Source organism: Pongo abelii, chromosome 11 (genome assembly GCF_028885655.2).
Source record: "Pongo abelii isolate AG06213 chromosome 11, NHGRI_mPonAbe1-v2.0_pri, whole genome shotgun sequence".
NCBI classification, from domain to species: domain Eukaryota; kingdom Metazoa; phylum Chordata; class Mammalia; order Primates; family Hominidae; genus Pongo; species Pongo abelii.
The window spans coordinates 141,014,163-141,026,766 of record NC_071996.2 but is presented as its reverse complement, the minus strand read 5'-3'; the positions used below and the strand labels follow the sequence as shown (position 1 = coordinate 141,026,766).

General features: G+C 48.8%; 1 protein-coding gene across 1 annotated transcript in view; it reads right to left on the bottom strand.

Annotated features, from left to right (window-relative positions):
* Window positions 1–800, bottom strand: part of MLPH (melanophilin) — a 65,490-nt gene extending 64,690 nt beyond the window's left edge. The window contains exon 1 of the mRNA XM_024243432.3: window positions 399–800. The gene's annotated coding sequence lies outside the window, so the exon portion shown is untranslated. The remainder of the gene's footprint in view (window positions 1–398) is intronic.
* Between the last annotated feature and the right edge of the window lie 11,804 nt (window positions 801–12,604).

Sequence of the window (12,604 nt, the reverse complement as noted above, 5' to 3'; positions counted from 1 at the left end):
GGACACCTGGGGCGCCCGCGCGGGAAGCGCCAGTGCTGGGGAGAGCACCGGATACTCGCCCCCAAGCCAGTTTGGGGAGAAAGACGGCGGCGGGGAGGGGAAAGCTGAGCACACAGCTGCGATTCCCTTGAGTTGCGGCGACTTTGCATAGGTGACATCGCGCCGCGGTCCTGCCTTGGGCACGGTGGGACCCGCTTGCTGAGCGCGCTCTAGAGCGCGCGGCACATCGTCGAAATTTCTAACTCTGCAGGAGAGCGCTATGTACTTCGGCTTTACAGATGGGAAAACTGAGGCTCAGAAACGCGCCCTACCAAACCCACCGACCAGTAAGTGGCAACGCCAAATAATAAGTGGGACTTTAAGCCCAGGACTTTCTGCTGCAGAGCGCGTACCCTCACCCCTTCGATTCTGCCAGGCATCAGGACCAGGAGGGTCCCGCAGCCGCGGGCAGCCCTGCTGCGGGGAGGAGACCGAGGCCTTGCCCGCCGAGAAAAAGTCAAGATCCGCGGGCAAATGGGGCAGATGTGCAAGCCAGGACGCGCGGCGCGGCGGTTCCAGGACCGAGGACGCGCTGCGGGGAACGCCTGGGAGCTCCGCGCCGCTGCGCTCTTCTCCTGGACTCTAGGGCCGGCCTTTGGGTGCTCAGCGGGTCCCGCAAGCACAGAGGGTCCCAAGGCGAGCCTCCGTCTCCAGTCCGTCCGGCCTGCCTGGCCTTCCGAATTCCAATGGACATTAGGGAATTGCCCTCCTCCCTCATCCTCCAAGACTGGGCGCTTCAGAACTTTCTCTCCCTCCCCCTCCCTCCCCCTTGTCATTTAAAAACTCACATTCTCTTCTCCACGAACTGCTTTTGCAATTCAGTTTTTGTATCTGCAAAATGATAGGAATAAAGCCATTAGGTGAATGAATAGATACTACTATCTCCATTTAACAGAAGAGGAAACAAAACCTTATAGGATTGTTGTGATATCATATTAGATTATTTGTAAACAGCTTTCAAAAGGCTGCAAAAGAACAAAAAAGAATGGTGTTGCCTGCTGAGCCCAGGGGAACACTGTAGGTGAATCAGGGTCTTTCAGGCCCCTGGGCTGCCTTGGGACAGGTGCTCTTACCAAACACCATCAATTGTTGAGTGTGAACCCTGGAATGGGGTAAAGCTTACACTGAAGCCAGCATTTCCACAGCCCGTATGATCTGGGGCTTATGTTTTTCATTTCCTTACCTCCTTGCCATATACTTTACTGTTGCTTGTAAGATTAATAAATCCCTTAAGAGTTGATGTAGGGACTTAAGTTCCTTGAGGGCAGAAGTTTTAAAAAATGTTTTTAATACTTTAGTGCTTATTTATTTGAACTAGTGGTTTTAAAAAATATACAACTGACACATGCTGATATATAAGGTATATAGTAAAGAATATAAGGAGTATAAAATGAAAAGCCAAATTCTCTCTTATTCCATTACTAACCTCCATGACCTGAAAGCAATCATTATTAATGGTGTCTTTTATATTCTTTCTGAATTTGTGTGTGTGTGTGTGTGGTTAAGCATGTGGGCTCAAACCAACTGCGAGAGTCGGAATTCCAACTAGGAGTGTGGCCCACAAGCTGTGTCACCTTGGACCTGTTACTGAATCTTCTACTGACTTTTTTCTCTCTTCTCCATGATGAGAATAGTAATGGGAGTTACACATAAGGGTGTTGTGAATCAATATCCCTGCAGCTTGGGTGAGACACCATGTGGTGAGTGCTTGGTAAATATTAATTACTATTCCTGTTGATTTACTTCATTCTTTTTTGGTTGCAGAGTATCCATTGTGTGAGTCACCATAATTACTTACCAGTCTTCTATTGATGGGCAGTTAATTTTTGATTTTTTGCTATTTAAATGATTCTGCCATAAATATCATCCTAGATATTATTGACACCTATCATACGTAGGATGACACATAAATATCATTGTACATACATACTGATATATCTGTAGACTAAAAGCCTACAGATTTGGATTTTCTGAGTCAAAGGATGTATACAATTTTAAGAGAAAATTCTAGAATTATAAACCTTTTTTTTTTTTTTTTTTTTTTTAATGGAGATGGAATCTTGCTCTGTTGCCAGGCTGGAGTGCAGTAGCTTGATCTCGGCTCACTGCAACCTCCACCTCCCGAGTTCAAGCAATTCTCCTGCCTCAGCCTCCCCAGTAACTGGAACTACAGACACACGCCACCACTAATTTTTGTATTTTTAGTAGAGATGGCGTTTCACCATGTTGGCCGGGATGGTCTCGATCTTTTAACCTCGTGATCCACCCTCCTCAGCCTCCCAAAGTGCTGGGATTATAGGTGTGAGCCACCGCACCCGGCCCTAGAATTATAAACATTTAAAATGGTTAAACAATCCCCAAATTACAGAAAGTTTCAAGTGTAACACAAAGAACCCTACCTTCCCCTAGCCATTTGTGATGAAGTTTCTGACATGAGGGTTTAGTGTATTTTATACAAACAAGGACAACCTTCTATTAAACTGCAATCCAACCATCAACATCTGTAAATGATACGTTGCTATCATCGAATCATCGGAGTCCTTTCAAATGTTGCCAGTTGTCTCCGTAATTTTTTGTTGCCAAAGGATCCAGTTCAGAATCTCATGTTGTGTTTAGTTGTCATTTCTAAGTCTCCTTCAAATCGGACCAGTTCCTCTGTCTTTGACTTTCATGGCTTCGCTATCTAAATATTAAGCCACTTGTTTTTTAGGCTGTCCCTAAATTTGGGTTGGTCTGCTGTTTCCCATGATTATACTCAGGTTTTGCATGGTTGGGAGAATCTCACAGAAGTGAGGCTGGGTCTTCTCCCTGTGTCCTGTCAGCTGGTGCATGGCTGCAGTATGTCTCCTTACTGCTGCTGGGATCCCTGGACTAAGGTGCTGTCTTCCAGCCTTCACCATGCGCAAGTTACTCCCTTCCCTTCTGTAATTAATATGTATTTTTGGAGGAGGGGTGTACACATTTAAAATTTCCTAAGGCCGGGCGTGGTGGCTCACGTCTGTAATCCCAGCATTTTGGGCCGGGGTGGGTGGATCACTTGAGGTCAGGAGTTCGAGACCAGCCTGGCCAACACGGTGAAACCCCGTCTCTACTAAAAATACAAAAATTAGCCAGGTGTGGTGGCACACGCCAGTAGTCCCAGCTACTTGGGGGGCTGAGGCAGGAGAATAGCTTGAGCCAGGGAGGCAGAGGTTGCAGTGAGCCGAGATTGTGCCACTGCACTCCAGCCTGGGCGACAGAGCAAGACTCTGTCTCAAAAAAAAAAAAAATTAAGTAAATAAAGAATAAAATTTCATAAACAATGTCAAATGGTAGCAGAGAATAGATTTTATCTTTGTATTCCTGCCTCCCCAGCTTCTTCTCAGGGCTCCCCAGTGTGCCTGTGGGTGGTACCCTCTACCTCCCTGACGTTTTACCCTGCCCTGAGACCTACCCTTCCTTGTTCACTTTCTAAAGGAGGAAACTGATGCCCGGAGAGTCAGATGGTGTTTACCCAAGATCACACAATGAGTCAGAGGCAGCCGATCTCTTCAGCCCTGAGCCTCACCAGCCACACTGCTAAAGTCTGGGTTGGTGAGTGGACACCAGAGGGCAGCAGAGAGTCCCCTCCCTACTTCCTTGTCCTAATAGTGGCCGTCTGGAGACTCGGCCTTTGCTGGGACTTAATGGCTGGCATGAGAGGGAGGAAAGGATGGTTCACTTGGCTATGCCAGCAGGAAGCTCACCACGGAAGATGGGCTTCAGAGAAGCACCCTTTAATTTCACTGCCTGGGCATACCCCAGTTCCAAGGATAACTGGTCAGGCAAGTCCCACTGAGGGGTGGCCTTGGGCTTAGCCTCCTTTCTGCATGTGGATAGGGGACCTTAGGGGAGAGATGGTTTCTGGCTCACCAAGGAGCCTCACAGAGTCTGGATGTGCCTGCTTCCTTTGCAATGGCAGAGTCCAGGATTAGTGCTGAAAAGGCCCGCAGTTCCCATCCACTGACCCTCTGGGGTGCTCCAGCTCTCTGGCAGGCAGTAGTTAAAACCCATCCCCCTCAGTCTCTCTGTCTAAACCCTCTGGGCCAGTATGGCATTGGGCTAACAATGGTGTCTAGATTTTTGAGATACCATCCAGGAAACAGAACACATGCAAAATATTGCCCCAAATCTTAGCCATGTCCAGTAAACTACTTGTAAATTACAAGAAAATGTTTTCATCAGACACTGAATCCTTTCTTTTTCTTCCAATAAACCTGGAAAATTGAGGGGGGAACCCCATTTTTGGAAGCATTCTGGCTTTGCTGTTGTTCAGCTGGGTGGGGGATCATGGGTTATGCAAGAGTGCCCTGGGCCTTTAAAGAGCTGTCACCTGACTCTGCTCCTGCCAGTTCATCAGCAGACAGGCTCATGTGACTGCCCTCCAAGCAGCTGAGCACACACGCAGCTCCCTGGGCTCACATTGGTCTACTTGTGCAGCCCCACCCTGGCTGCCTCCGCTTGCTGTCTGGGCTCCAGCTCTTTTCTGAATGACCCTGCAACCCAACCTCCCTTCATCTGTCCAAGTCCTGCTCCCTGTTTGGATCACCACTCAACTGTCCTTCCCTCAGAAATCAGGTCCTGGCCAAGGAGCCCTGCCCACTGTCAGCTTCCCTGTGGTTCCTGCGTGTTCTTGCAGACCAGGCCCATAGTTTATCTCCCGTGCTCGTGTGATTATCTGGCTAGTGTCTGTTGCTCCCCTGCTCTGAGCTCTGGGAGGACAGGGACTGCGATGCTCACTCTGATGTCCTGCTGCCTTCCACGGTGCTTGGTGCATAGTAGGCTCTCAACAATATGTGTTGAATAAATATTGTTCAATAACCATAATATATTTTGATGCTGCTCTTCATTTTAACTTTGACTGAAGGGCATTTTCCAAACAGAGCTAGCTCTGCCCTCCACCATCCAGGTGGCCTGAGCTCACAGCACTTCCCTGGAAGAGTAGGGTCCCTTGAGAAATGACTTGATGGGATGACGGAATGCGGAGCTGGGAGAGGGAGGGTTGAACTGTCCTCGCAGGGATCTCTGCTGGCTTGTGGGCCATCATTCTCCTCTTGCTGTTGCCATTCATTGGCTCTTACTATGTTTTCAGATGGTGGCCCCCAACTCAGCTCAGCCTCTTTCTCTTTCTTGTGTTGGTCCGAGATCACCTTTTGTTTTCTCTCCTAGGATGCATGCGCTACAGAGTAAGAAGTAATCTCCTTTTGCTCAAAGCTCAGCAGAATTCCATTTAGGATTCCTAGATTCCTACCCCACATGTGTGAGTGCTCGGAAGTGTAGGACTCCCACACTTATGTTGGCAATGTGCTTTCCCTCGTCTGCACATACAGAGAACTACATTTTGATGAGTGCTTGAAGGGAGCTCTAATTAACCAGAGAGGCCAGCCAAGAGGAGTGAAAAATCTGAACAATGAAGTTCTTGAATCTAAAACCATCAGAAATCTCAGGCTTCTGGGGGTTCTGGAAGCTTCAGCTCATGTTGGGGCATGGGCCAATGAGCAGTTCTCTTTACCTAAATTACCTTAATTAGGAGCTTTAACCATCAAGGATTCAGGAATTAGGCAGAAATGGTCCAAATTGAAGGGAATGAGTTCAGGCAATAAAATTTTCAGACCCACTTCTGGAAATCTTGGTCATGTGGTTATGAAGGAAGACAGCAGGAAGGGAACCAGTCCTCACTGAAGGCTACTGTGTGCCCAGCAAGTGTGCTCTGGGAGCCTGGCCTGCACATTAGCAATTGGGTTGGGCATCTGAGCTCCCCAGCGTCAACTGGGTTGTGCAGATAAGGAAGCTGAGGCACTGGTGCAAGGTCACACAGTCAGAGAGGGGAGACCAGAGGCAAACCCAGGTCTAAGGGCCTCTGAGCCTGGACTTCCACAGCGCCTGGGGCGGGCAACAGCCACAGCAGGGGTGACTGGTTCATGGGGCCTGGCACAGCCAGAAGCAGGAAAGCTGTGAAGAGCAGACCTAGAAATTCAAAACGAGAGCCTCTCTCATGGGCCCATGCTGGGGAAAACAGCGGCAAGCAGCCCTGTTAGGCCCTGAGTGCATCGTGCCCCACATCAGGTGGTGGGCATCACCCCATTCCCAAATCACAACGGTCGAATCAGGCGTTACAGGAACAATTCTTTTTGCTTCTTCTCCACTTCCATAGTTCATAGCGATGGCCTAATTTCAGTTTCAACACACAAGCCACACTTCATATCTCACGTTAAACTCTTGTATGAATGTTGCAGAATATTTGCAGTGTTGCTAATGCCCTCCCCACGGTGAAAGCTGTTACAAGATCTCTTGCTTGAGCTGCTACCGCCTGCACCTCTCAGGTCGGTCTGATGTCAGCACACGGCTTGGCTGAAAACACCCCAGAGCCAGCAGCAGGAATCCAGCAGTATCCCCGCCCCTAGGCCTCCCCCTCACTCATGGCCAGATTCAAAGCCCATTACCAACTAGTAATGTACCTAGAGCCAATTCCTAACCCATGAATCCCCACCTTCACCTTCCCATTCCCCATACTCACCTCAGTCTTGCCCTTCTGTGAACTACACAGTTTTCCAAGCTTGCCACCACCTGAACTCCAAACCCAATTAATTTCCAGCCCTAACTTTCTTGGCTTTCTGACCCCACAAATCCAAATGAGTCCACCTATTCCTGGGAGCACGTGTGCCTTCAGTTCTGGGTGGAAATGCAATGTTAGGCTGTGTTTTATGCCTTCCCGTTTTCTCCTACAGTTATCCAAGGTTAACCCTCAAGACAGTCTCAAATCCTACCTGCTCAGGTGGCTGGGCTAGGTCACTGGTTTTGAAGTAGGCTTTGTAAACATATTTCAGGTTCTGAAAATACTTGGTTAGAATTTTCAGGTATTTAAAATTATTTAAAAACTGTCATAACAACTTAACACATACTTGGGAAACGGAATGACAGGCTCAGGTCTATCTCCCCAGGGCATACTGTGAGAGCCAGAAGGCCTCTGTGGCAGTGTTTAAAGAAATCCACATCTCCTTCCAACTTAGTGCAGACTGTGCTGAAAATCAGACCCAGGATTTGATTGTAAGGGTGCCAAGAGTAAGGTTTCCAGATGAAATGTAGGCTTTCCAGTTAAATTTGAATTTCAGATAAACACTGAATAATTTTTAGTATAAGTATGTTGTAAATATTGCATGGGGCATACTTGCTTACACTAAAATATTATTTGTTGCTTATCTCAAATTCAAATTTAACTAAGCGTTTTGTATTGACATCCTGCAAATCTATACCAGAAATACAAAGGGAACACCCTGAAGATGTTTTCTGTGCTTAAGTCAGGGCATTGATAGGGTGGTAGAATCCTGGGACCTGGGAGGAGGACGTTTGGATAGATGAGTCTAAGCTTGAACACCTAGATTCCCAAGATTCCTCTTGGGAATAGCCCTTTCCCTTTTTCCAAGGACGCTGATACCTGGATACAGTGCAGAGTCTTCACCTGCGATGGTTGACTTCCAATGTGATGCTTGTCCTTCTCAAGATCTGTCTCCATCTCTTCTTATTTCCTCTACACCAATAACTAGGGCCAGGTACCAGTATAGCCCACGTGGGAAAATAAAGTTTCTTTTCTAGGAATAAACAGCATCTAGTGAACATAACTGCAAGTCTTGGCTAATATATGTCACCAAGCAACAGAGAGAAATGTGTCTGAATAAGCCACGAAGATATTGAATTCAGTTTGTTGATCTGGGGGAACTTGTCTATGTCTTAGAATTTGACTTCCTGGCAAGGATACTTGGAAATCATTCAAATACACTGTTGAGATGGCTCTGCGAAGCTTGGGCATGATGTAAATGAGGTGTAGATGTTATGCTTGCCTTGGCAGAGTATTGAGTAAGAGCTTAGAAGGCTTAGGGAGGTAGGAATGTGAGAATCGATTTATTATGTAAGACCAAAGACTCTACCATTTGACTGTGTTTCCTGGGAGGGCCCGGGGGACACTTTCTTCACCAAAGCAATAAGAAATGTACCAGTGTGGGGAGTGTCTGCATCTTTTCGCAACTCAATACTGGCTGTCCTCTGAAGCTGGTATTAACAGCAGGAAGTTACTCCGTGGAAATACACTCTGCAGTGTCACGGGGGATGCTGGGATTCTGAAATAGAAGAGTTCAGATAGAGATCCTCAACTATCAGAGGCAGGGTGGACAGAATTTCCATAATGGTAGAAAATCCAGAAAAGCAACCAACCATAAGTGTCTACGGGATGGCTTGTAGACTACGGTATTCCTTGGGGCTCGAAAAATTAGCAGACAATTAGGGTACTGATTGATTGTGCACACAGATAATTTAAAGACTGGTGAACAAAGGCTGATATCAGATGCTGCAATGAAAAATCACAATCCCTCACTCAGTTTCCATGTCTAAACCAGTTTTTATAGACCTAGACCGCATCGACTAGAGGAGAAGCAAGGTCCCTTCGATGAAGGACTTTACAATGTCACTGCAATATATACCATAAATATTATACATTGTTTTCCCCAAAGGGCACATGGTTATTTACCAGGATAACTGTACATAGGGGAAAGGGAAACACTCAAACTTTGGAGGGTGATTGGATACCAATTCTGAGCTGCCATTAGTCAGGGGAGTCATCACACTATCATCAGAAAAGATCTGAAACAGCTTTTACATGGGAAGGACAACAGTACACCTTCTCTCTATTGTCTGTCCCAGGGCTATATCAAATCTCTGATTACTGTCACAATATAATCCTCAGGAACCTTGAGCACATTGGTGCAACATATGATAATATTTTCCAGATTAGACCTGGTGAAAAGGAGAGTAGAAGGATGCTGTATACCCTGGTAAGACATATGTGCATTGGGAGGCCAATCTTATGACGTTCCAGGGATATAAAACTTAGGCTAGGTTTTTAGGGGACCAAAGATGTAGAGTGTGCTGGGACATACCTTCAAAAGCATAGGGCAAATTATTCTCTTTGCAGGCGCTATGACAAAGACAGAGACATAGCACTAGGTGGAACTTTGGATGTTGGAGGCAGCACATGGCTTACTTGGGAATACTGCTGCAATCCATTTGGGAAGTGATTTGGAAGGCTGGCAGGTTTGAGTGATGCTTAGAGCATAAGAAAATTCTGTAGCAGGTCCAGGTATTAATGCAAGCTTCTCTGGTTGTTCAGGGAACTGGAAGAGAATAAGGTTGAAAGACTGGAGAAAGAGAGGTATGTGCAGGGATCTTGGGAATAGGCGCCATATGTGAATCTTCTATCTCATGTCAATGCTCACCAGAGGCCACCTAGTACAAAAAGGACACTGAATGAATGGGTATACTGGGTGATTTACCCTATGGAGTCAGACTCTGTCGTTGGTCACCTCAATGTTCATGCCAGGGGTCCATGAGGGAGGCCATGTGGTCCGACTACGTGGGCTCTATCTCACCAAGGCTGATCTAGCTACTTCTGTTGCTGAATATCTGACTAATGCTGAGCTCTTTACATGGCACCATCCCCTGAGAAGACCAATCAATCCCCTGGAGCTGGCGTAGATTTGGGGTATTTAGTGGGAGTTGGTGAGAGGTAGGTTGGAATGTGCTATTGAAAAGGGTTTAGGATTTTGATTCTGAAACAAAATGGGTAGACTCACTTTTCCCTACTCCTCCCTTCTAAAAACTAAATACCTGGAAATTATTTAACAGACAATGATGAAAGGACTCTGAAAGTTGGGTAGAAGAAGGTAGACTGACCAGAGACCTCAGGACTGGAGGAAAGATAATATGGTGGGTTCCTTAGACTTTTCTTCTAATCTCCCATGTAGCCTGGACTGGGTGTCAGAGATGTCTGCAACCAGTATCTCCAACAGGAGATATTCTTTAATATTTTGTAATAATCTTTTATTATGTTTGAACATAATAACCAAATGACCAGAATACAATACAAACCCACTTGTCATACCAAGAACCAGAAAAAAACCACCCGAGTGAGAAAAGACAATAAATAGATGTTGATACTTTGATGCATCAGATGGTCGAATTATAAATATGCAGTTATTATAAATATGCAGTTATTATAAATATGCTTCATAAATTAACATCAGTGCTTCAAAACCAATGCCATAAAAGTGCCTCAACAATCAATGTCAAGTCATTGATTTACAGAACATTAATACTTAGAATCAGAAGACTGGGATGTCATACCCACTAGCTGTGTGACCTTGGGCAAGATTTCCAGCATCACTGGGCACTGATTTCTCTGTCTCCAGAGTGGAGGTTAAATGGACTATGCAACAGCACACTGGCAGGTCCCATTAGTTGTCCACTCAATAACCATGTCCCTTGTATGCTAACAGAACCCTGACTCCAGGTAGAGGAGCAAGGACTTCAGCTAAAAATAGGCATTTTCCAGCCCCCCTTGCAGTGAAGATAACCTGCATGGACACTTCTGGACAATCGAAGTGCAAGAGGTTCCTGTCCCTTCCAGAATCAACAGGAAACCCTTGCTAGGAGAAAGCCCTTTACCTCCTGTCCTTTCACCCTTCTTCCTGCCTGGATCTTGAATCTGAGATCTGCAGCTACAGCAAGTACCTGGCAACCAGGAAGAGACCAGCAATAGGATGGCACGGATTGGGGATGGAAAGAAAGCCCAGTGTCCTGACACATTGCTGAGCTGTGCTCCCAGGCTGGCAGGCAACTTCTGAACTCCTTGTTATGGGAGAAAAAGACACCTGCACATCTAGTCCACTGTCGGTTGCGCTTCCTGAGCTTGCAGCTGAATGCATTCCTAACTGATAGAATGAGGAAGTTGAGGAGGAGGGTGCCAGCTACAATCCTTTCAATGCCAGGTGCTGTTCTAGCGAGTTTACGGGTTCAACCACATTTAATCCTCACAGCTACCAAATGAGGCAGATGCCAGTACGGTCCCCATTTCAGAGAGGACTGAAGGGAGGCATGGGTCCTTGTCTGAGAGGCAGGCACAGTGAATCAGGGGTGGAGTAGGAGTGTGTCCACAGCACTTCCGAGTGCCGGCGTATTCACAAATGGCTCACAGGTTCTGTTGTTGTGGTTACCTTAGGGGATTTGTGTGCGCGCGCGTGTTTGTGTGTCAACCCCTCTAGGATGGTGCTCATGGCATGGGAATTCCCTTCCTCGCTGCCTGCATCCTTCCCCTGGGTCTACTACCTTTTGCCAGGGGCTGGGGACATAGGAAAGGATAAAGATCGAGGGTATCCTCCAAGGCTGATCCCGACATCCCCAGGACTGACGTACGGCCTCCAGACCAATGTCAGGATCCTCTCTGCCAAGAAAAGGGGTCCCCGGGCGGGCAGCGCGGACCCCCCTAGGGGCCCCGCCAGCTTCGGGCTATTTCCCGCCGTGACTCCTCCGCTCCGGGAGGGGGCGACAGAGGCCGGCGGCTGCAGCCGGGCGCGCCGCCAAAACTCCTGCCTGCAGGGCGGGCCGGGGTCTGGGGTCTCGGGGTCCTGGTATCCGGGGCGGTCCGTCCGCGGGAGGCGGCGACACCGAGCTCGGCTTCTGCCCGGCGTGGCCTCCGTTTCCCAGGCTTCTGAGCTCAGGGGCCCGGCCGGGCTTCGGGAGGGTCCTGCGTCGCCTTCCGGAGCTCTGTCCTCCCCGCGCCGCCCCGGCCCTTCCATCCGCCCCCAGCAGCCCGGCCCCGCCTCGGAGCCATTCTGGGCGCGGCCTGGACGGCCCTGGGGTGATTACAGCCCCGGCCGCAGTTCCGCGCGCCCCCGCGTCTGCCGTCCCCGGACCCCGAGACCCGAGATGTGCGCCCCCGGCCCTCCAGCCCTTCCCGGGGACCCCGGGGCCTCGGAGCCCCGCGCCCAGGCATTGTCTCCTTGGAAATAGAGCCCCCCAGCCCCACGTCATGTTGCCGGGAGCCCCTCGTTACAGCAAGCGGCTGCCGGGAATCAGTGCCCACTGGGACCTTTACCCCAACGCTGCGAACCCGTGGGGCCGCTCTCCTCCCCGCCCTTTTGTGGGATTCAAAGTCAAACCACACTAAGCCATAAATAAGTGGTTGTGGGAATCCAGCGCTGGGCCCCTCCATCCAACAGACTTTATCCACAAATTACTTGAATGCCTTTTAGTGTGTTTAGTATCAAATTAAAAAATTCTCCACTCTTAATGCCCTGCCTGGCGTATCGGTGGCCCAAGCCTCTGCGTGGTCAGCCCTTGGGGAATGACTTTGCAGGGGGGCTTGCATCGCATTGCACCATTGGGCTTTCTGCTCCCTGAGTTCTGCTAGGGGAGTCCCTGGGGTCGGGGAGCCGGAAGTGCTGGGATTTCCCACCATCCTCAAATACAAGGTCAAGATCCCTGGACCGTTGCCCATCCAAGCCCCAGGAACTCCAGGCCTGCAGAGGCCTCCAGGGACCCACCCACAGCCGCCTGGGGCTCTCCAGCCAGGGCTGCGCCCCATCCCCAGCCCCAACCCTAACCCTAGCAAGCACTACTGCTTGGGAAGGCCAAGCTCTCAGCTAGTCCCATCCTGGCCTGAGCTACCGCTGGAGGCCTGGCCCCTGCCCCGCTCTGGGGCCAAGCTGGAGGGGCATCA